Raw genomic sequence first — 21,838 nt, 5'->3', positions numbered from 1 at the left:
CTCGCTGGGAGCACCACGGGCGGGGAGGGCGCCAACACCCCTCACCAGCGGGGGAGGGGCACTCCCCGCACAGGCCAAAGCACAGCCGCGCTTTGTTCCCGCCTCCACCTCCGGTCGGTCGCTGTGCAGACGCTCCGTGAATGGCACTGTTGTGGTGTTTTAAGAAGATTCTACAAATAGCACTAACTTAGAATGGGCCTCAGAGCCAGGCTTAGAATGCGGCAACCCGAGGGCCCGCCAGCCAGGAGCACCAGCCAGGACAGGGGGGCCTCGCAGGGGAGGCAGGGCAGGATGTCGGGTGACCCTGGCCTCTTCCGGGGCTCGGCGACCTCATTTCCCCCAGACCAGCCAGGCCCTCCCAGCACGGCCCCATCCATCAGTGGCTTCCCGGCATTTATTGGGACGGAGCAGCTCCCCGGCCTCTCTGAATAAAGGAGGGGACCTGTGACACCCTGCCTGCTGCTCCGGGTGATTTCCAGGCTCTGAAGATGTCCTTCTGGTCATGGGGGAGGGGCAAAAGAAGGAACGATGTCCCTAGGCTTTCATCAGAAGTCGCTTTATTAGGTAGCCAGAGAAGCTGCACAGGCCCCAGTCCTGGCAGTCAAGGATTAACTGGACTCTTCCCAGGAGGGTGCAGCCTGCAGACTTGGAGGATGGCTGAGGGAAGAGAAAAGAACACGGATTTTGGAGTTAGCGAAGGCTGGGCTCAAACACAGCTCCAGCAGGACGTCTGGGCGGGGCAGCCATGTGCCTCTCAGAACCTGACACCCTCATCCTGCAGCCAGGGCGCCACGCCCTCGTGGGGACGCGCAGAGAGAGCAGGGGCACAGGAAGCGCTCGGCGCGCGTGGCCTCCCTTCCTCCCCAGTGAAAGGCCGTCGGTTTAAGGCACGAGAGCGTTCCCCCCCCAGAACGTTCCTGAAGCACGGCGGAGAAACATGGCAGGCGTCGAAGGGGCCCCTCCTGAACCCGCAAACATCAGGGCTGCGGAGTTGCAAAGCCTGGCAGGCGGTGGAGACGGCCGGCCGGCAGCAGCGAGGGGCAGAGGTGAGTCTCAGAGCCCTCTGTCCCACTGGGCACTTGGGAGGCGCCTGAAGCCAACAGAAGAAAGATCAGTGAAGAAAGAGGTGAGCCAGGGCCACGGCCATGGGGCTGAGCGTGCCGTGCAGCGCCGGGCGGCTCGGCAGGTTGGCCGCCACCTGCTCAGCCCCCAACCCGCCCCTCCCCCGAACAACTCTCGTGGCACTGCCCTGCCCCGCCCTTCCGTGGTCGGGAGACAGGAGGCCGCCGGTGAGTGGCCCAGCGCTGCTCTCTGCGCAAGCTCGCACTCAACTCGCGTGGGCCCGGCCAGCTGAAGTCAGGGCCTTGCTCAGAGCCCAGGGCAAGGGGTCCCCAGACTCGGGGGCTGCAGGTGAAGGCTCAGCCAGGCCACTGACATGCTGTGTGGTCTTAAGCAAGTCATTTCCTCTCTTTGGGCTTTTAAAAAACTCATCTGGAAAACGCTAAGACTGGGCAAGGCGGTCCCCGAGCACTGCCCAGCCCCCGCCTCCGAGGCTGTGTGTCGTTTCATGCATCTAAAAGCAGCCATGGTGCCTCACTGGTGGGAGTGAAGTCTGGGTGGCGGGCGCCCTCACTAGTGGGAGTGAAGTCTGGGTGGTGGGCGCCCTCCGGAGCCCTCCTGGGAGCTCGGCACTGGAAGAGCGCCTGTTTGTTCCTCGAAGTGGACTGGGGCATGGTAGGGAGTGGCCTGCTGGCGGGCAGTGGACTCTGGGCATGGCAGCCGAGACTTCGCTAAGTTAGAAGGTGCTGGTGTCAACAGAGGACCTCAGTCACCCTGGCTTTCTGGGGAAGACAGTGTTTGGTATCAGTGGACACTCCTCACACTCAAGCCCTCTCCTCCGTGCCCGCAGGACATCACGGCAGCCCCGAGAGGCGCTGCTCGCCCCGCCAGCATGAGACCTGGGCCCGGGGAGCCCAGGCGCAGGCCCAGAGGGACAGGAGGTCAAAGTGGCTGAGTCAGGACTTGAGCCGAGGCTGGCCTGACTCCAAGTACATTCACGCTGTCCCTGATTCTGCACCCTCAGCTCACAGGGAGCTAGTCCAGTGCTCCGTCCAGATGAGCCGTGTGCCCTGGGAGGGTGCCCCAGGTCTCTAGGGCTGACTCTCCTCATCAGCAAATAGAGGAAGTGCAAGTGACCTCATCTCAAAGGTCTCTCCTTGCTCCGAGGTTCAGGAGCCCTCTGCCCCCAGAAGTCGTGTTGCAGACTGGGTGCTGTTCGAACCCTCACCAAGGGCTCTGCAGGGCCCGTCAGGATGGAAGTGGGCCATGAGCCCCTCCCGGGTCCCCGGTGGCCCTGCAGAACCAGGTATAGACACTCCAGGTGCTAGCGAGTAGGGAGGCCTGAGGAGCCCAGGAAATCTGGGGCAGAGACGGCTTACTGACTGGCACCTATGTATTTCAGCCTTTTTCGAACCTCCTTGTTGTCCGGGTGAGCACGTGTACGGTGGCCACGGCTGCAGTGCTGCCGGGCAGGAAGGGATCTGAGCCTTGCCCCGGGGTGGGGCCTCCCTGGGAAGGTCTGAGGAGGTGGACCCCATGTGCACCTTGTGCTCTACACTTGCAGAGACAGTCCCACACGGCAGTGGCCATGTGACATCACTGATGGCGACTTGCTCAAGTTATAAAAGACTGAGTGGGACCCAGGGTGGGGGCACCTACTCCTGTAGGCCTGGCGTGTCGGGATGAGCGCTGGGTTGAAACCCCCCCACTCCCGGGCGGCTGCTGTGGGTGGGGCTCTGGGGCTGTCTACGAGGGGCTGAAACGCAGCACCCCCTTACTCTTCGGTCTGAGCAGCAGCCTCAGCAGACCTGGGTGTGGCGGGGAGGCAGGGAGGAGGCTGCGCCAGGGACAGGCTGCACCCCCAGCCTCAGGAGGAACTGGAGCAGGGGCAGGCCCCATGCATGACTGATTCTCGGAGAGGAACCGGCCTGCAGAAGCCACAAAGGAGAAGTCTGTGTCAGACCTGTGACGCCTTCCAAACTGGATGTGACCAGAGGCTGTCCCAGTCGCTCTGATTCCAGTTTCAGCAGTTACAGGCGCATGCTGCTTTTCTTATCACACTTCGGTGCTGTCGGTTTCTATCTGCCAAAGTGCCCCCTGCCTTTGAGCTGCGTAGCATTCAACCAAAACCAACACAGAGGAGCAGGGGAGGGTGGGGCTCTGGTGCCAGACAGCCAGGTGGGGCTCCAGCTCTGAGTGGCTTTGGGCAGGAAACTCTGCACCTCAATTTCCTCATCTCTAGAACAGGACTAATAACAGAATCTATGTGAGGGTTACTGTGAGGATTATGTGAACTCACATATATATACATATAAATGCTTAGGACAGGGCTTGACACATAGTAAGTGCTTATGAGTTATAAATGCTTTCATTTCAGCAAAACAACACTGGTCTCATCATGTTTTAAGGTCTTACCCTAAGCCCCAAGCCAAATAATAATTTCCATTTGGGGGCATTTTCTGTGTGCCAGCACACAGCCTTACATACAGAGGCCAATTTAATTCTTCCCTGAACGCAACCTAGTGAGGTTGCTGGCATCCAATTTACAGAGGCATCTCTCTTTGGCTCAGAGAATTAACCTGTCCCCAAGGCTGACAAACAAGTAGGTGGTAAAGCCAGAATTCAGAACCAGGGCTGCCCAACTCCAAGCTTCAGGAACTTTCCACATCTCACACTGCCTCCTTGAGACCAAGCCCTCAGGTATCTTAACCCACCTCCAAGTCACCACTTAGCATCTAGGCAAAGATAAATAAGGGAGACAAACCACACCCAGGGAAGCTCTGAGTACTTGCTCACATACCTTCATAAAAATTAGTTTCTGAAAATATCCCATCCTTAGAGCACTGTCACAATTTGACTCGCTTTGCCACTTCCTGAAAAAAGCCACTTTTATAGATCATTGTCATTATTTGACCTGACTCTGAGCTTGCGCTGCAGGAAAAGCCCTGTCTCCAGGGCATTGGTCAAAAACAGTCAGCAGCACGGCTTCGGCATCTGCCTAAAGCTCGGACACCAACTGGGCAAACAAGACACGGCCAAAGCAACAAGGAAGATTTGGGAAAGGAGATATCCACTGGGCGCTTTGAAAACCTCTGACATTCATGAGATCTAGAAGGTCACAGACATGGGCAGGGCTGTGCCCGTGTGCAGGAAGACCTGAGAGGCTGCAGTCTCATCTCTGGCTGACTTAGGGAAGGCTAAAGCAGAGTCACAAACTACCTACGCACTGGACATGTGCCCCAACACACACCACACACTCTCGGCAAAGGGTAGAAGACTTGTTGGCTTAAGGCATTTAAGAGTATCTCTGATAAATCATTAGCTGGCCACTAAATTAACAAGAAGAGACTTTGGTAGCCGCATACTATGGAGAACACAGATTTTATATATTCAGTTCAGGAAATTCACTAAACAAACAGCTACAACAACCACCTGGGGAGGGAAGGTAAATCTGATTTGCAGAGTTACACACATTACAGAGTGCAGAGTTTGCCACGTTACATTATCTTCAATGTCCAGTTTGCAACAAAAGATTACAAGACACCCCCCCCAAAGAAAGTATAGCCCATACACAGAAAAAAAGTAATCAGTAGAAACTGTCCTTGAGACAGGTATCATACTTATTAGAGATTTCAAATCAGCTACTGTAATTATGTTCAAAGAACTAAAGGAAAACATTTCTAAAGAATTAAAGGTAAGTATGACAATGATGTCTTACTAATTAGACAATGTCAATAAAGAAATAGAAATTATAAAAACAACCAAATACAAATTCTGTAGTTTAAAAGTACAATAACGGAAATGAATAACTCAGTATAGGGGTTCAAGAGCAGATTTGAGTTAACAGAAGAAAATAATCAAGAAACTTGAGGACAGGTTAATTGAGGATGTCCAATCTGAGGTGCAGAAAAAAAAATAATGAAAAATGAACAGAACCTCAGTTACTGATGGGACACCATCAAGCGCACCAACATACACATAATGGGTGTCCTAGAAAGACGGGAAGAAAAAGAGGTGGGAAGAATATTGACAAAAATGATGTGAAAACTTCCCAAATTTGCTGAAAAGCATTATCCAAGAATCTCAACTCCAAATATGATAACCTCAACACAGATTCACACCTAGACATATCATAGTCAAGTTGTCCAAAGACCAAGAATCTTGAAAGAAGCAAAGAAAATGACTCACCATATATAAGGGCTCTCAATGAAATTAACAGTTGGCTTCTTATTGGAAACCATGGAATCCAGAGAGCAGCAGAATGACATTTTCAAAATACTGACAGGAACAAAAAGACTATCAATCAAGAATCCTATTTCCAGCAAAATCATCCTTTAAACAAAGGAAAACACGTTCCCATTTAAACAAAAACTAATAGTATTTGGTTCTCTGTTCTAGCAGATCTGTCTTACAAGAAATCCTAAAAGGAGTCCCTTAGGTGACATAAAAGGACATTAGATGTTCACTGAAATCTATGTTAAGAAATAACACTTATACAGCTAAATATAAAAGACAGTGTAAGGCCGGGCGCTGTGGCTCACGCCTGTAATCCTAGCTCTTGGGAGGCCGAGGCGGGCGGATTGCTCAAGGTCAGGAGTTCAAAACCAGCCTGAGCAAGAGCGAGACCCCGTCTCTACTATAAATAGAAAGAAATTAATTGGCCAATTGATATATATATAAAAAATTAGCCGGGCATGGTGGCGCAAGCCTGTAGTCCCAGCTACCCGGGAGGCTGAGGCAGAAGGATCACTCGAGCCCAGGAGTTTGAGGTTGCTGTGAGCTAGGCTGACGCCACGGCACTCACTCTAGCCTGGGCAACAAAGCGAGACTCTGTCTAAAAAAAAAAAGACAGTGTAGATGTATTTTGCAGCTCTTTTCTTCTATTTTAAAAATAACTGTATAAACTAATACTTGTAAAACTGTGAAAAGGCATAAAGATGTAATTAGATATATAGAAAACAAATAGCAAAATGTCTAACATAAATCAACCTTATCAGTAATTATACTAAGATAAATGGATTAAGTTCTACAATAAAAAGGCAAAGACTGACCAATCGACTTTTAAAATAGTCAAACTATTACCATCTACAAAAGACACATGTAAATTAAAAAATGCAAGTAGGTTGAAAGTGAAATGATGGAAAAGAATACACTATGAAAAAAATACCTAAAAGAGAGCTAGGGTGGCTACACAAATAACAAACACAACAGACTTTATTTTCTATTTCAAAATATTAAGGTGGTATAAATGTTTTTGTTACATGGATATCCTGTATAATGCTTAAGTCAGGGTTTTTGGTATGCTAGTCACCAGAATGGTATTCATTGTACCTGACAGGTAAGTATTTTAGCCCTTACCTCTTCTCCAATTCTTCTTTCTTGGTTTCCAATGTCCTTTATATCTCTTTGTGCCTGTGTATACATCATTTAGCTCCAATTTATTAGTGAGAACATATACTGTTTGGTTTTCCAATCCTGAGATAACTGTACTTAGGATAATAGTTTCCAGCTCCATCCAAGTTGCTGCAAATGACATTACTTTATTCCTTTTTGTGGCTGAGTAGTACTCCACAAGACACACGCACATGCATGCAAAAACACAAACACAAACACACACACACACACCACATTTTCTTTATCCACTTGTGAACTGATGGGCACTTAAGTTGATTCCATATCTTTGCAATTGTGCTGCAATAAACATTTGAGCACAGATGTCTTTTTGATAAAATGACTTATTTTACTTAGGGTAGAAACCCAGCAGTGGGATTGCTGGATTAAGTGGTAGGTCTACATTTATTTCTTTGAAGAATTTCCATAGAGGTTGTACTAATTTTCAGTCTTATCAACGGTGTATAAACAGCATTCCTTTCTCTTTGCATCCGTGCCAGCATCTATTGTTTTTAACTTTTTAATAATGGCCATTCTGATACAGGTAAGATAGTAGTATCTTATTGTAATTTTGCATTTCCCTGATGATTAGTGATGTTGAACATCTTTTCATATGTTTCTTGGCCATTTGTCTATCTTCTTTTGAAAAACATCTGTTCATACCATTCGCAAAAGCTACAAAGAAAATAAAATACCTAGGAATATACTTAATCAAGGAGGTAAAAATCTCTACAAGGAGAACTACAAAACACTGATGAAAGAAATCACAGAGGACACAAACAAATGGAAAAATATCTTTTGATCATGGATTGGCAGAATCAACACCAATAAAATGTCCATAGTGCCCCAAATAGTTTACAAATTCAATGTAATCCCCATCAAAATACCAACATCATATTTCACAGATTTAGAAAAAAATAATCATAAGCTTCATTTGGAACCAAAAAAAAGAGCCTGAATAGCCAAAGCACCTTTAAGTAAAAAGAACAAATCTAGAGACATTGCATTACCTGACTTCAAGTTATACTACAAGGCTATAGTAACCAGAACGGCATAGTATTGGTATAAAGGTAAAGACATAGATGGATGGAAAAGACTAGAGAAGCCAGAAATAAAACCATATAGCTATGGCCAACTGATTTTGACAAAGCAGACAAAAACATACACTGGGGAAAGGATGCCCTATTCAATAAATGGTGCTGGAAAAATTGGATAGCCACATGCAGAAGAATGACACCCATCTCTTGCCATATACAAAAATTAATTCATGATAGATACAATATTTAAATATAAAGCATGAAATCATAATAATTGTAGACGGAAATGTAGGAAAACTCTTCAAGATATTGCATAGGCAAAGAATTTATGATTAAGACCCCAAAGGCAAATGTAGCAACCACAAAAATAAATAAATGGGACTTAAATTAAAAAACTTCTGCATAGCAAAGGAAATAATCAACAGAGTAAATAGACAATCTATAGAATGAGAGAAAATATTTGCAAACTATACATCTCACAAAGAATCTATAAAGAACTCAAACAAATCAGCAAGAAAAAAACAAACAACCCCATCAAAAAGTGGGCAAAAGACACAAATGGGAGTTTTTCAAAATAGATTTCAAAACAAAAAGGTTACTGGAAATAAGCAAGATGAACATTTTATAATGATAAAAGGGTAGATCCAGAAGGAAGATAAAACAATTATAAACATATAGGTCCCTAAGAACAGAGCCCCATAATTCATGATGTAAAAATGGACAGGATTAAAGAAAGATTCAATAATCTTTGGAGAGTTCAATACTTCATTTTCAATAATAGAAATAGGCAGAATGTCAATAAGGAAACAGAAGATTTGAACAAAACAAGGAATCAAGTAGACCTAACATACATCTATAGAATGCTCCAGCCAACAATAACATGGTAAACTTTCTTCTTAAGTACACATGGACTGTATTCCAGAATAGACCAATACTAAATCATACAGCAGGCCTTAAAATCTTTAAAAATTTTTAATGATTAAAACAAAGTATGAGATTGTGTTCACTCACTAATGAGGAATGAAATTAGAAATCAATTTATAAAAGAGGAAATTTGGGAAATTCACAAATATGTAGAAACTAGTCAACTCACTCCTAACTACCCAAAGATGCCAGGAGCAATGAATGGCAAGCACTTGTAGTTCCAGCTGCTTGAGAAGCTGAGGGAGGAGGATGGCTTGAGCCCAGAAGTTTGAGGATATAGTTCCTTATGACTATGTCTGTGAATAACCACTGCCCTCCAGCCTGGGCAACACAGTAAGACCCTATCTCTAACTAACTAAATAAATAAATATCCAAAGAATAAGTCACAACAGAAAATTTGGAAACATTTTGAGATAGGCCAGGCATGGTGGCTCACGTCTGTAATCCTAGCACTCTGGGAGGCCAGGGCAGGAGGACTGTTTGAGCTCAGGAGTTCGGGACCAGCCTGAGCGAGAGTGAGACCCTGTCTCTACTAAAAATAGAAAGAAATTAGCCAGACAACTAAAAATATATAGAAAAAATTAGGCCAGATGGTAGAGCATGCCTGTAGTCCCAACTCCTCAGGAGGCTGAGGCAGGAGGATTGCTTGAGCCCAGGAGTTTGAGGTTGCTGTGAGCCAGGCTGACGCCATGCCACTCTAGCCCGGGCAACAGAGTGAAACTGTCTCAAAACAAAACAAAACAAAACAAAAAACACTCTGAGATAAATGAAAATGAAAATACAATATACTAAAACGTATGGAATGCAGTAAAAGTATGCTTAGAGGAATCTTTATGGTTATAAATGCCTATTTTATAAAAGAATAAAGATCCCAAATTAATAACCTAACTTAACACTTTAAGAAACCAGACAAAGAACATACCAAATACAACTTAAACAGATGGAAGGAAATAAGATTAAAGTAGAAATAAATAAAATAAAGAATAGAAAAATAGAGAAAATCAGCAAAAAAGCTGATTCTTTGAAAAGATCACCAAATTTGACAAATTTAGTTAGACTAAACAAGATAAAAAAGAATATTCAAATTATTAAAATCAGGAATGAAAGAGGGAACATCACTACCAATCTTACAGAATAAAAATGATTATAAGGGAATGATATGTCAACAAATTAGATGACTTAGATGAAACAAATTCCTAGAAAGACACAAACTACCAAAACCAACTCTAAACTATCAAACATTTAAAGAAGAATTAATACCAAATGTTCAATCTTCCAAAAGACAAGAGTGAACAGTTCCCAATGCCTCCTATGCAGCCAGTATTCCTCTGATATCAAAAGCAAAGACATAGAAAGAAAACCAATACCCCTTATAATACAGACACAAAAGTCTTCAAGAAAACTAGCAAAATACAATCCAAATCAACTGATGAATACATAAATAAAATGTGGTATATTCGTGCTATGGAATACTATTCAGCCACAAAAAGGAATAAAGTAGTCATATATCGATGAACTTATGCTAAGCGAAAGAAGTCAATCACAAAACTACAATATATGTATCAATACGATATGCGAATGGTTTAGTGGTTGCCTGAGGCAGTACAAGTGGGGTGGGGAGGCTGTCTCAGGAATGGGAAGTGACTGCTAATGGACATGGGGTTTCTTTTTGAGGTAATGAAAATGCTCCAAAATTAGATTTTGGTGATGGTTGCATAACTCTGTGAATACATTAAAAAATGCTGAATTGTATGAATTCTATGGTATATGAAATATATCTCAATACAGCTGTTTAGAAAAAGAGTCCAGTGATAGGTGTTTGAGGGAAGAGCCCAGGAAAAGACACAATTCAAACAAGATGTGCAATAACTACATAGCCAGGTGGGGTTTGGGGGATAAGGGGACTATTTTAGGGGTTCACTTTATTTGGATGCTCTGTGTTTTGGTCCCAGGATTCCTGAAGGAGTGTCCCTACAGGGGCACAGACTGACAGGATGAGACAACACACCTAGGCGTTTCCTTCTGCACTCTCAGGAGCTCAGAACTCTGAACTCCCTGAGAGACTTGAGGCCCAGATGGCCAAGATCAGGGACTCTGAGCTTCCGCAGGACTGGCTCCTCTCTGAGGCCATGAGTGCCCCCCAGTCCTGGGGCCGGCCGTGTGGACCGTGGCTATGTGCTATTAAAGAGACCTGCTCATAAACTTGGCCAAAGGGGGCTGCTGCCCCGTGCTTGCTCCCTCACTCCCCTCCCCCAAGCTGGACAACGGCTAAGTCATCTCCAGGCAGGTAGGAGAAAGCTCGGGACTGCTGCTAGGGGCACAGGGCAGTCCTGAGTCTCCTCAGAGCATCATCCGAGGTTCCCACTGCCAGAGGCCTCAGAGACCTCCAGTCTTGCCTGTTTGCTTCTTTCTAGATAAAGAAACTGAGGTTCCAAGTGTAAACCCAGCTAGTAAGGGGTGGAGCTGGGACTCTGGCTGGGCTTTCTGACCACTCGTGAGGTCAGCACGCTTGTCCCCATACCCAGGTGGGAATGCAGGGGCTCAGGGAGGTGAGGCTGACCTGGCTAGGAAAAGAAACCAGTTCTCTGCCTGGTGCTGGTTCCCTTTTTGAAAAAACCCACAGGGCTGCTGCCCAGGACCCTAGAGCGGGGCAGAGGTAACGAAGAGGGCGCTTCTCAGAAACTGAGCGGGATGCGGAGGGCTGAGGGCTGCGCCCGAGCCCAATCCCTGAGCAGCGCAGAGGGCTGAGTCTACTGCTTTCAAAGCTGAGTCGCCCCGAGGGCGGCACACTGCCTGGCCCTTGGCGGCACCCAGCAAGACACAGAGCCTGCCCTTGTCTTCAGGGCGCTTCTGGCTCCCTTGGCGAGAGAGCAGATCTTGCAAAATGGTGACACGTGTATTTGTGCATTGTGGTAAGTGTTTTAAAGGAAAAATGTGAGATGGAGAGTGGGCAAATAACAGGGGCCAGAGAAGGCCTCTCAGGAAATAGTGACACTGAGGCCCAGACAAACACTGGGGTCCCCAGGTCAAGAGCAGGGGCAAGGCAACTTCTGGCAGAGAGAACTGAGGGACACAAAAGCAGTGGGATATAAGAGGAGGATGGGGACATGGGGAGCTGGGGCCACGCTGGGCCCCAACAGTGAATGGGACGCTGAGAGACGACTGTAAATGCCACTGGGGCCACCGGGCATTTGCAAGCAGGGAGCAGTGAGAGCAGCAGATGCCCTGCCCAGGCCACTCTGACTGCTGGAGGGCTCGGAGGACTCGGGGGCGTTGGTGTGTGCCGGTCCCCGGGGGCAGGAGCAAAGCAGGAGTGGCCAGGCAGGGGCAGCTGCTCGCTGGCCTGAGGGGGACAGCTCCCTGAACGCCTCAGCCCTGGACACGGCTGCGTGCCTGGAAAGCCTTCCTTATTTTTCTCATGGGCTGCTGCCGCCTCCCATAAGACCCAGTCGGCCACCGCCTGGTCCGGGCATTCCCTGATCCCTCGGGCTGGGTGCTCAAGGCTCAGGCTGCATTCTTCTCAGCCTGCAACAGCATGTCTGCTACCTGGGTCTCAGGCAGGCCATGGGCACGGTGGGAGCAGATTCTCTTTGTGCCCAGTTCCCGGCACGAGGCCTGCCGTGGACTGGGTGTCCAACACACGACTGTGAGATAAACAGGTAGAAGCCTGTATGGCAGCTGCCTACCAGCAATCTTGATGGCGTTGTGAAAAATGGAACCTTCTCAAGAAGGTGGGCTCAGAGGTTATGCAGGATTTTATACAGCAGAACCAGTCCTGACAGCCATGCCTCCCTATGCCCCCCCCCCAGCACGGGGACGGGCACCTCTGCCTGCCCGTCCTGCACTGGCCCTGCAGCAGCGTTCCTGCCCGGCCATGGCCTCTGCGGCCTGGCTGCTGGGTGCCCAGTGGGCCCATGCCCAGCAGAACCTACACTTTGTCCATCAGCAAAGGGACACGGGTCCACAGGAATCCATCCCCAGTGCACACTGTTGGGGCACAGTGACACTCCCAGAGGGCTGGACTCTCCTGATGGGCTGCCACCAGGATCCAGTGGGTGTCAGGTGACACCGACAGGCTGAGCCTGGCCAACAGGTGGGCACAATGGTCTCCCCATCTCTGCGCACATTCTACTCCCCTGCCAGTGTTCACAGAGCGCAGATTCTGTGCTGCTGTGGTGCCAGATCACAAAGGTGACAAGATAATGACCAGCCAGTGGCAGCAGACACAGACCAACCACCGTGCAGGGGAGAATGAAATGAACTGGGCCTGAGGGCCGGGACCTCAGAGATGGCTCCAGGCACAGGCCACGTGCCTGGGGCTTGACCGCCCCGGGTCCTGGCCGAAAGGCACCTTGAGAGGGCCTGGTGAAGGCAGAGGTCTGGGCTGTGTACAGGGGAGACTGGGAGGGTGCTGGGGAACATGATACAGCCGGGCTAAGACGCTAGGCCTCTTCCGTGGGCAACACGGGGCCAGGGTGGGGTTGAGGAGGGACCCAGTGTGACTGGAGCCATGGACGGGATGCTGGCTTGGGCAGGGGAGTAGAGGGGCGCAGATGATCTCAGGATGGCCTGTCAGGAAGCAGTGCAGTCCTGGGGCAGGGCCACGGGTGTGTCAGCCTTTGTGGAAAATGAAGAGCAGGGCAGGGCAGAGTCCCGGTGCCCGAGAAAAGGGGCAGTGGGGCGTAGACTCCAGCGGGAGGGCTGGCCTGGCGTCTGGGCTGGCAGGCTGGGGATGAGGGCAATGCGCGGGCCGGGCCGTTTTCTTAGAGGCAATCAGACTACCGGGCCCTGGGGAGCTGGTTCAGTAGCTGACAGAGGTCACAGCAAAAAGGGGGTGGGGGAGGGTCCCAGAGGCAGGAGAAGGGCTGGGGGCGGACGGAAGGGGGCAGGCTCTGGGCCACTCCGCGCTGGGTGGAGGGAGGAACAAAGGTCCGGGCTCATGGAGCAGAGGGGGCAGAGACTGGTCTTGTGGTGGTTTCAGGTTTTTCCTTTCCTGATGAGGAACTCAGCAAGTCTGCGAGCTGACAGGAGGAGGGGACAGAATGTAGGACGCTGGGCAGGGAAGGGGGCCTGCCAGTGGGCAAGACCCTGGAAGGCTGCAGAGGGCTGCTGCGGAGACCAGCAGGAAGGTGCGGGCAAAGGGCGGGGGCATCTGGGGAGCGGCACGGCGGCCGAGAGCACGTGCACGCGGTGGTGTGCGAAGGGCTCGGCCGCCAGTGCTCTCTCTCCCTCACTCCCTCTCCGCCTTGAACAGAGCTGGGCTCCAGTGCCACCTTCCTCCTCCACGTCTCGCCCATGGGCAACGTGCACAGTTGGGGAAAATACAATTTGCCCACAAAGGAAGAGATCCACCCACCACAGAAGCATCTGGAACATGCCCCAGGTACAATGAAGCCAGACTGCTGCCCTCAGAGTTCAGATCAAGTTCCTTAGCTCTGCTCCCCTGATCCTTCCCTACAAATCAGCTCCTGCTCGCCTGCCTTCCAGCTTCTTGGGGAGCACCTGGGACCAGGATTGCTCTGTCTGCAACAGTCTGCCTTGCACTGATAGTAAGTGTGACTAACATCACAGCGTCTCACGCCCCCTCGCTGAGAAGAGCCTGCAGCAATTCCCCAGGCCCTGTGCCCACCTCCAGCTCTGCGGCCACCAGGAGAGTGGGGCTCCCAGGCACCGGCCCAGGCTCTAGGTTTCAAAGGCATGATGATGACATGTCCTGACGTGGTTCTGGCACTTGATGTATTGCTGCTGTTCTGAGATTACAGATGATATGAGCCTTTCTACTTCCTCAAGCACGCTTTTACACAGAAACAACAAGCTCAAGTATTCTGCTGTAAAAGTTTGATTCAGAAACATCCAAGAATGAAATCAATAAGAACAGCTGTTGCCTTAGCAGTTGCCTTAATTGAAATGCTATCAATGACTAATGGACTCTCTTTGGACCTTTTCTAAAAACAAATACACACATTTCTAGGCTAGAGATGCAGGTATCTCCTTAGGCAGCTGCAACGGCTAAACACACACACAGCCCTTGGGAACGGACATCCTGTGCTTCTGCTATGACAACTGAATGAGTTTAATGTCCAAAGCAGCATTTCTCAAAATGTGTCCGAAAATCTGTGTGTCCTGAGACGCTCCATGAAGTGCAGGTTGCCTGGGAGAGACTGTGCCTACAATCGCCCCGACCTGGCGAGGAACCGCTGCACCGGTGTGACAAAGGCTCTGAGAAGGCTTGCAGCGAAAAGCTTTCAAGCTTTAATAACTCTTGATGTCTAAGGTTATTTGACCAAAGAACAACTCCCCTGTTTATTGTAGAACTCATGAACAATGGTCCAGACTGTGCGCCACCCAACCTAACCAGCCACATGGGTTCAAATTTGTTAAATGAGTCCACTGCACTTAAACATTTGCAAATTTTACATTAAAAAACCAAACATCTGTCTTGCTTGTACCACAGACTCTCCAGCTGCACGGGTTCTCTCCTCCCCACCTGGCAGTGGCTGGCAGCCCGCTCTGGCACCGCCCCCTCTCACCCCAGACGTGGCCAGCTTTGTTAATTTCCATGAGCTGCAGAACCTTGCACACACTTCAGACTTGTTCCCCGCTCCCAAGCTGCGGTGGCCAGCTGTCCTATGGGATGGGTGGGAGGGCAGGGGCAAGTTGGGGAACATTCCCAGACCAGGCTGTTCCTCACCTGGATCGGCATAGCCAGCAGCTGGCCCTGGGGGGCCCCAGCCCCAGAAGACAAAGCTAGCAGGAGATACCTCTGGCTCCCTTCTGGGGCTGCTTATTGAGTACATATCCTCTCTTAGCAAGGCCTTGCAAATCCACACTGGCTTCTGGAACACAGGCTCCATCTCCTGCCTCGCTGACTGAGAAGGGGTCAGGAAAGACCCAAGCTGCTCACCCATGTGAATTCCCTCCTGCGCTGGGAGCACAGAAGACCCTGCTCTGAATGCTACTGGTGCTCTAGCTACTGTAACGGTGAAGACCCCGCACATGGCCCGCAGCCCCACTCTCCAAGCATGAGGGCCCACACGCAGAATTCTTTTCTCCTTTCTTAAAATTCAAATGCTAAGAAAACTTACTCTGGGGCAATGAGAACCTTGCAGCTACAGTATTCACATTTCACACTTGGTCTTGGCTGCAGTGGCTCAACAGGTACTATATATATGGCCAGATTAACTGGGCTCTATTTGCCCTTGAACTCTATACATCCTGTCTAAATGTAGGGTCCAGTTTAGGTTTTTCATATTTAATTATTATACATGTTATTATAAGCTACCTTAAACCCTTTGTGAAACCAACCTGCACACTTAGGGCATCACTTGTCACCTGGCCAAGAGCACTGCAGGCTGCGACACATTCACACCTTCTCTTTACCTGGATCCACAATACTATCTGGAGGGACAGGCTCTGCTGTGCATTCTGGGGGGCCTGCCTGACCTCAGGCCTCAAAAGCAAGGTTTCCCAGACTCACAGGATCACTCAGTCACTTGGGGGAGCTTCTCAAACACAGTTTAGCATGGCCTGCCCCACAGCTATCCAGCAGGTCAGGGGGCGCCCAGGAATCTGCTTTTTAATAAGCAAGGAAGGTGGATGTTAGGGCCACGTGAGTTCGGCGAGCGCTGCAGTAAAGGGACGCACCTCTGTTCCCCTCCACCTACATGGGCCATTTCAGTCAATCAAGGGTTAAGTCGTGCGGGCCACTGCCGGAGAGGCCGGACCTCAGGCGGCCGCCGCTGTCCCAAGCATGTTTCTTGGCTTCGGGCCCTCTCCAAGCCTGCTGCATTCCACAAGCAGCTCCGCTCGCAGGTTCCGCCGCGACTTTCGGAAAACTCTGAGTCAGGGCCGCTCTGTCCAAGTCTGTGACAGGCGGGCCAGAATGAATGGTCCCTCTCCGGGCGGTTAAGCCGCAGAGGCGGCGCCGGCACCGGCCGAGCTCGCTCGGACAAAACCTGCGGGCAGGTTCGGGACGCCGGGCGCCCTCCGCCCCGCGCGGACTTGGCGGACCCTCAGCCCGCGCCGCAGTCCACTCCTGGCCCTGGGGCGAACCCTCCCTGGGTCTCCCTCCTCCCGCCGCGGGGGCGGGCCCCAACCGCAGCCAGGCTCCGCGGAGCGAGAGCAACCCCTGGACGCGCCCCAGCCCCGCGATGGGAAGACGCCCCTCCAAAGTTAGAAGACTGTGGGGCGCAGCAGCCACACCTGAGCCCTCTCTGAAGCCGGAGCGGGCCTGGGGTCCTGGAAAACCAGCGCAGGTCCCCGGGCGGGAGCGCAGCCCTCCGCGGCAGCCGGCGGGAGCGGGGAGCGGGGAGCGGGGCTCGGGAGCCCGGCGCACGTGCGCCCGAGAGTTACCTTTGGGCGCTCGCAGGTGTCCCCTCCAGTCCTTGCAGCAGCACAGTCCCATGGCAGCCGCCGCCGCCGCTCGGCTCCGCTGCGCCTGCTGCCGGCACGCGCGGCCGCCGAGGTCCGGCGCGGGGCAGTGCCCGCCGGCCCGGGTGCGCGGGGCCGCCCGCCGCGCCCTCAGCCTCGCGCTCCGCCGCCGGGCGCCGCGGCCTCGGGCAGACCCTGCTAATCAATGGGAGAACGCGCAGATCGCGCCGCAGCCCGCTTTTATCTCCGCGCGGGCGGCCCGCGCCGGCCCCCCGCCCGCGCCCGCGCCCGCGCCCGCGCCCGCCCCGCGGCCCGTTACTCTCGGGCGCCGCGGCCGCCAGGGGGCGCTGCGGGGCCGCCCGCGCGGACGGGAAGAGGCGCCTCGCCGCGCCAGGCGGCGCCCCTCCTCCGGCGCCCTCGGAGCAGCGCCTCGTGGGCGACTGGGGCGGGTCCCAGGGGCCACTGGCTCTCAAGTTTCCCGGCTCGTCTGAGCCAGCAGTAGCAGGAAAGGGGGTGTTTGCCCAGGCCACCCCAAACCTGGCCGGCCTACCCACGGACTGCGTGGCTTTGAGTAAATCACCTCCCCTCCGAGACATGAGGGCCGTCGTATTGGTTCAGATGTCACTTAGCACAAATTGAAGTTGTGGTGGAATTAAGTTAAACTCTCTGCTCAGTTCCCCATCTATTTAACAGAGAGAATAATAGAAACTGCTTCATTGGGTCATTGTGGCGATTAAATGAGTTGATACATACAAGGACCCTAGAACCAAGTGGCGCGAACTCTCATCATCATCAAGTGTTGGTGAGGATTGGGCAAATGGCACTTTTACCCTGAGATTGTGTTTTGTGCAATCACTTTGGAAGGTAACATGGGAGCTGCTTATTAAAACTAAAAATGCTAATACCCTGGGAGCAAGCAACCCCTCTCTCAGCATGCACCCCACAGGAATGCTGATCCACGTGCCCAGGGAAAACTATACAGAGCTATTCATTGCAGCCTTGCTTGTAACTTCAAAAAACTGGAACCACCAAAGTGTTCATCAGTAAAAGGATTACCAAATACAGTGGCATTTTCATAAAATGGAACACAATACAAAAGAAGGGAGCTAGGGCTCAATGTTGTAAGATTTATGGATTCGTAGCTCTTATGTGAAACACACACCCACACCCACAAAAATATTACTGCAGTGCTCACTGTATGCCAGGCTCTGTTCTAGGCACTTGGATCTGCAAAATACCTGGGAGAAAAACAGGAAACCAAGGATGGTTCCCTGTGGAGACAGGGTGCCTGACAAGAATGAAGTCAAGTGGGTGTCAAGAGCCTTTTTTTTTTTTTTACAGTGGTGTCATTTTGCAAGTACATGCATATTTATGTCTTATTGTATAATTAAAGTAAATAAACAAGTAACAGAAATTGTATTTTTAAGTGTCTGGCACAGAGTGAGGTTCTTAAAGCAAAGTTCTTTCTCACCCCTCCAATTCCAAGGAGCTGTTCCTGACCCTGAAGCAGGGCTGTGGTCAACCGCTGGTGGCCTTGGCTTGACCAAGATTTTCTCCCTTCCTCCCCGCCCCCATCCCATCTTCGGAGGACAAAGGTGGTCCCAGAGTCCCAGGGGAGGCTGGGGAAAGCCAGGCTAGAAGGCAGAGGCTGCCTGAGGCTGCCAGAGACACGGAGCAGAAGAGTTAAACAGTGGCGGTTTGGGGGGTGGTGACTTAGAGCAGGGAAGAGGTTTTCCCAGGAGTTAAGTCTTCATTCAAAGGAGAGATTAACTACAGTGTGCAGATTTCTGCCTCCCTCCTCCTCCTTTAGCTCCTCTGAAAGACCAGAGTGAGGCTTTAGGGAGAGAGGAGGGTTGTCCTGCACTAGATCCAGAAAGAAAGATGTTTTCACTTCCTGACATATAAGCAGGGTTATGAAGAGAGAGGGACTGAGAAAAAGCAGAGAGACCTGACTTCTGGTTGCTGCCAAGTCATTTTAAACAGTGTTAGCACCAGGCAAGATCACTTAGTCACAGCGGGCTTAATGAGGCCCCAGGAATTCCAAGCTAGAGCTCCCTGCATTCAGGGAGCGCATCTGCAGGGAGCGAGCCCCCGTGATTGTCCAACCGCCAAGTTCTACATTTGGAAAGCAAGATTTAAAAGAAAACATCACAGCAGCCATTGTGGGCTGCTTGTTTATCTTACTAAGAGGAAGTAGCAAAGCAGGATAGTTTCAAATGAGCCTATTATAGAGGGTCAACCTCCCCATTGAACCGTTTAAATATATTTTGGGATACTCGATTTTTCAAAGTGGCTTTAAATATCAACTCCCAGGGCACCTCAGCAGACAAATAGGAAGGCAAGAGCTTCGAGTGTCATTCCCTTTGGTTTCATACGCCTTAATTCCTAATTACACATCGTCTTTTTAAGTTTTCTAGTTGTATGTTCTTCCTTAAGGGGGAAGGAAAATAACATTCACTATGTGCTTTTACCATGTGCCAAGCAACTTGCAAAGGTGATTATCTCAATCAACCACAGGACAACCCCATGAGGCAGACACCATTAGATTCAATTTACAGAGGGAGAAACTAAAGTCAAGGGAGGTAAAAACACTTGCCTAAGACCAATAACATGGTAAGTGGCAGAGCCATGATGAATGGGGGGTAGATGGATGGAGGGGTTGATGATTGATAAGTGCATACATAGATGGGTGGGTGGGTGGTTGGATGGGTGGATAGGTAATTAGGTGGATAGATAGTAGATGATTGAATGGTTGACAGATAGATGAATGGATAGCTTTCCCCAGTTAGGCCTAGAGTCATGGCTGCAATTGGCAAAACACACACTGAGCATACAATTTGCCTGAAAAATCAAATTCCCTGAACATAGCTCTGTCCCCCAAATTGATCATGACCCCAAACTAAATTTGAATTGAACCACAATGTCAGAATCATTCAATGCTGCAAAGCTCTAGCTAAGTTCAAGCTTCCTAACTCCAGAAGAGGAACCAGGAAGATGGGGGCCTCTGGGACACCTTCCTGAGTGAGAAGGTTGACCTCCCGCACACTATAGGCACAGGACAGCAGAGCTAGGACAGGTGGTGGGTGTGCAGTGAGCAGCAGTGGGCTTGGATACCAGCTTTGGAGGACAAAGGCTCCATGGGGTGGGGGCTGCCCCTAGCATCCTGAGCTCCACCTCCTGCTGCTTTGTTTTGTGTCTGCAGAGAAGCTCAGCTCGCCGCAGGTGGTGAGGATGCAGCTGTTTCTAGGCTGCTGCTGCTGCTGGGATCCTGGAGCCGGCGCAGCCAGAGCTGCTGGTTCCACATGTGCCCCAGACCTCTCAGGGTTCTCTCAGGAGACTCAGGACTAGGCTTCCGAAGTCCTTCTGCAGGGTCTGGGCCCCCCTGAAATCCAAGGCACCCTCATGGCACCATCACATGGTGTGAGTTCAGCCCTGGGTAGCACTGAGGAAGGGCAGAAAGGGGGACATACCATCTTAGCACAGGTAGCTTAGGGGGGCTATGATGATCATTCACTCATTCCTTCATTCATTTATTCATCCATGTATAAACAATGACTACCAGAACTGAACACCTGACAAAAAGACAGCCCAGGGGTTCTGCTGGGGGCGGGGGGTTGGGAGAGTGCCCTGGGAGCTGTCGGGGCCAGAAAGCCAGTCTGCTGAGGTGGCAGAGAAAGCTCTGCAGTGGGGGGCTCCTTGGGGTGGGACCTGAGACGTGAGGAGGAGTCCACTGCCTTAGGGACAGCACAGAAATGCTCCCCAGGGGCAGCGGAGATACCGCGCTAAGAACCTGGTCTTCATTCTGGGGTAGGGAGGAGCTGCAGCATAGCGTCCAGGGCCAGGGACACGGTGTGGCCTGTGATTCTGACTGGTCAGCCTGGTGGCTGGAGTGCAGCAGGGATGGGAAGCGGGAGATGGGAGCAGGGAGAAAGCTCAGGTGCACGAGGCACAAGCCAGGGCAGGTGGCAGGCGAGAGGAGCTGGAGACAAGGTGAGCAGTGTGCCAGCAGGAGGCCTGGCCAAGCACACCTCCCTGCGCTCCTGCCTTATATAGTCCTCTCCCTCAGGGCTGGGCTGCCCTGTGACCTTCTTTAACTGACAGAAGGTGGCAGAAGTGACTCTAAGCCAGTTCTGGACCTAAGTCCTAAGGAGGCTTGGTAGCTTCTGCATTTGTCTTCATGCCCCACCTTATGAGCAGTGGGACTGTCCCGAGACCACTGCACTGCAAGAAGCCCACCCCCGCGCTGTGGGGGTGCCTTATGGAGAACTGAGGTCCTAGCCAGTAACTGCACTGACCCTGTGAGTGAGGCTGTCCTGGAAGTGGAACCTCCAGGTGATACCATGTGGGGCAGAGGGAGCTGGCCCGGCCACACCATGCCCCCATTGCAGAACAGTGAGCAAATAAAGGAAGGGCGTGTTATCTTCAGTCACTCTACTTTGGGATGGTTTGTTATGCAGTTACGGATAACTGAGACATAGGAAGCATTAGATACTATGACAAACACTGCCTAGCCCAAGGCTAAGAGCTTGACATATGCACACTCACTTAGAATCTGGAGCAACCCTATGCATTTGATGTCATCATTATTTCCACTTTAAAGAGGATGGCACTGAAGCACAGAGAAGTGAAGTAATTTGTACAAGGTCACATAGCTCATTAGTGCCTGAGCTCAGATTGGCACCCAGCCCACCTTGCTTTCCAGCCTGCAATCTTAAGGACGCTATGACAAATATTTTGGAGGGAAAAGGACAGAACATGGTGATGAATTAGATGCCCCATGGGTCTAAGGCACATATAACTGTAGTTGAGACTCAAAAAAAGGCAGCCCCTGTGAAGTGCTGGGTGGGGCCTGGCAGGAAGGCCACATGCGGCTCTGCTCGGCACTCTCAGCTTGTCAGGTAATGTCTGTGTCCCCAGCCTCTGGAGCAGGGAGCTCATTGGAGAAGAGAGTGACGGAGAGCTCATTACAAACCACACCTCATACTGGCACTAGTAACTCACAGGCACTGTCTTGCTTAACTTTCACAACCTCCCTGAACTGAACCAGTGACGCGCCA

At 50.8% G+C, this 21,838-nt stretch overlaps 1 long non-coding RNA gene across 1 annotated transcript in view; it reads right to left on the bottom strand.

Moving 5' to 3' along the window:
- Positions 1-1,006: 1,006 nt before the first annotated feature.
- Positions 1,007-21,838, bottom strand: part of LOC109729431 (uncharacterized) — a 68,381-nt gene continuing 47,549 nt past the window's right edge. Inside the window, exon 4 of the long non-coding RNA XR_012922922.1 lies at positions 1,007-1,090. This is a non-coding gene — a long non-coding RNA (uncharacterized LOC109729431). The remainder of the gene's footprint in view (positions 1,091-21,838) is intronic.

The sequence above is a fragment of the Microcebus murinus genome, chromosome 14, assembly GCF_040939455.1.
Source record: "Microcebus murinus isolate Inina chromosome 14, M.murinus_Inina_mat1.0, whole genome shotgun sequence".
NCBI lineage: Eukaryota > Metazoa > Chordata > Mammalia > Primates > Cheirogaleidae > Microcebus > Microcebus murinus.
Note: the sequence above shows the minus strand (reverse complement) of the source record. Positions and strands in the feature narration are given on the sequence as shown.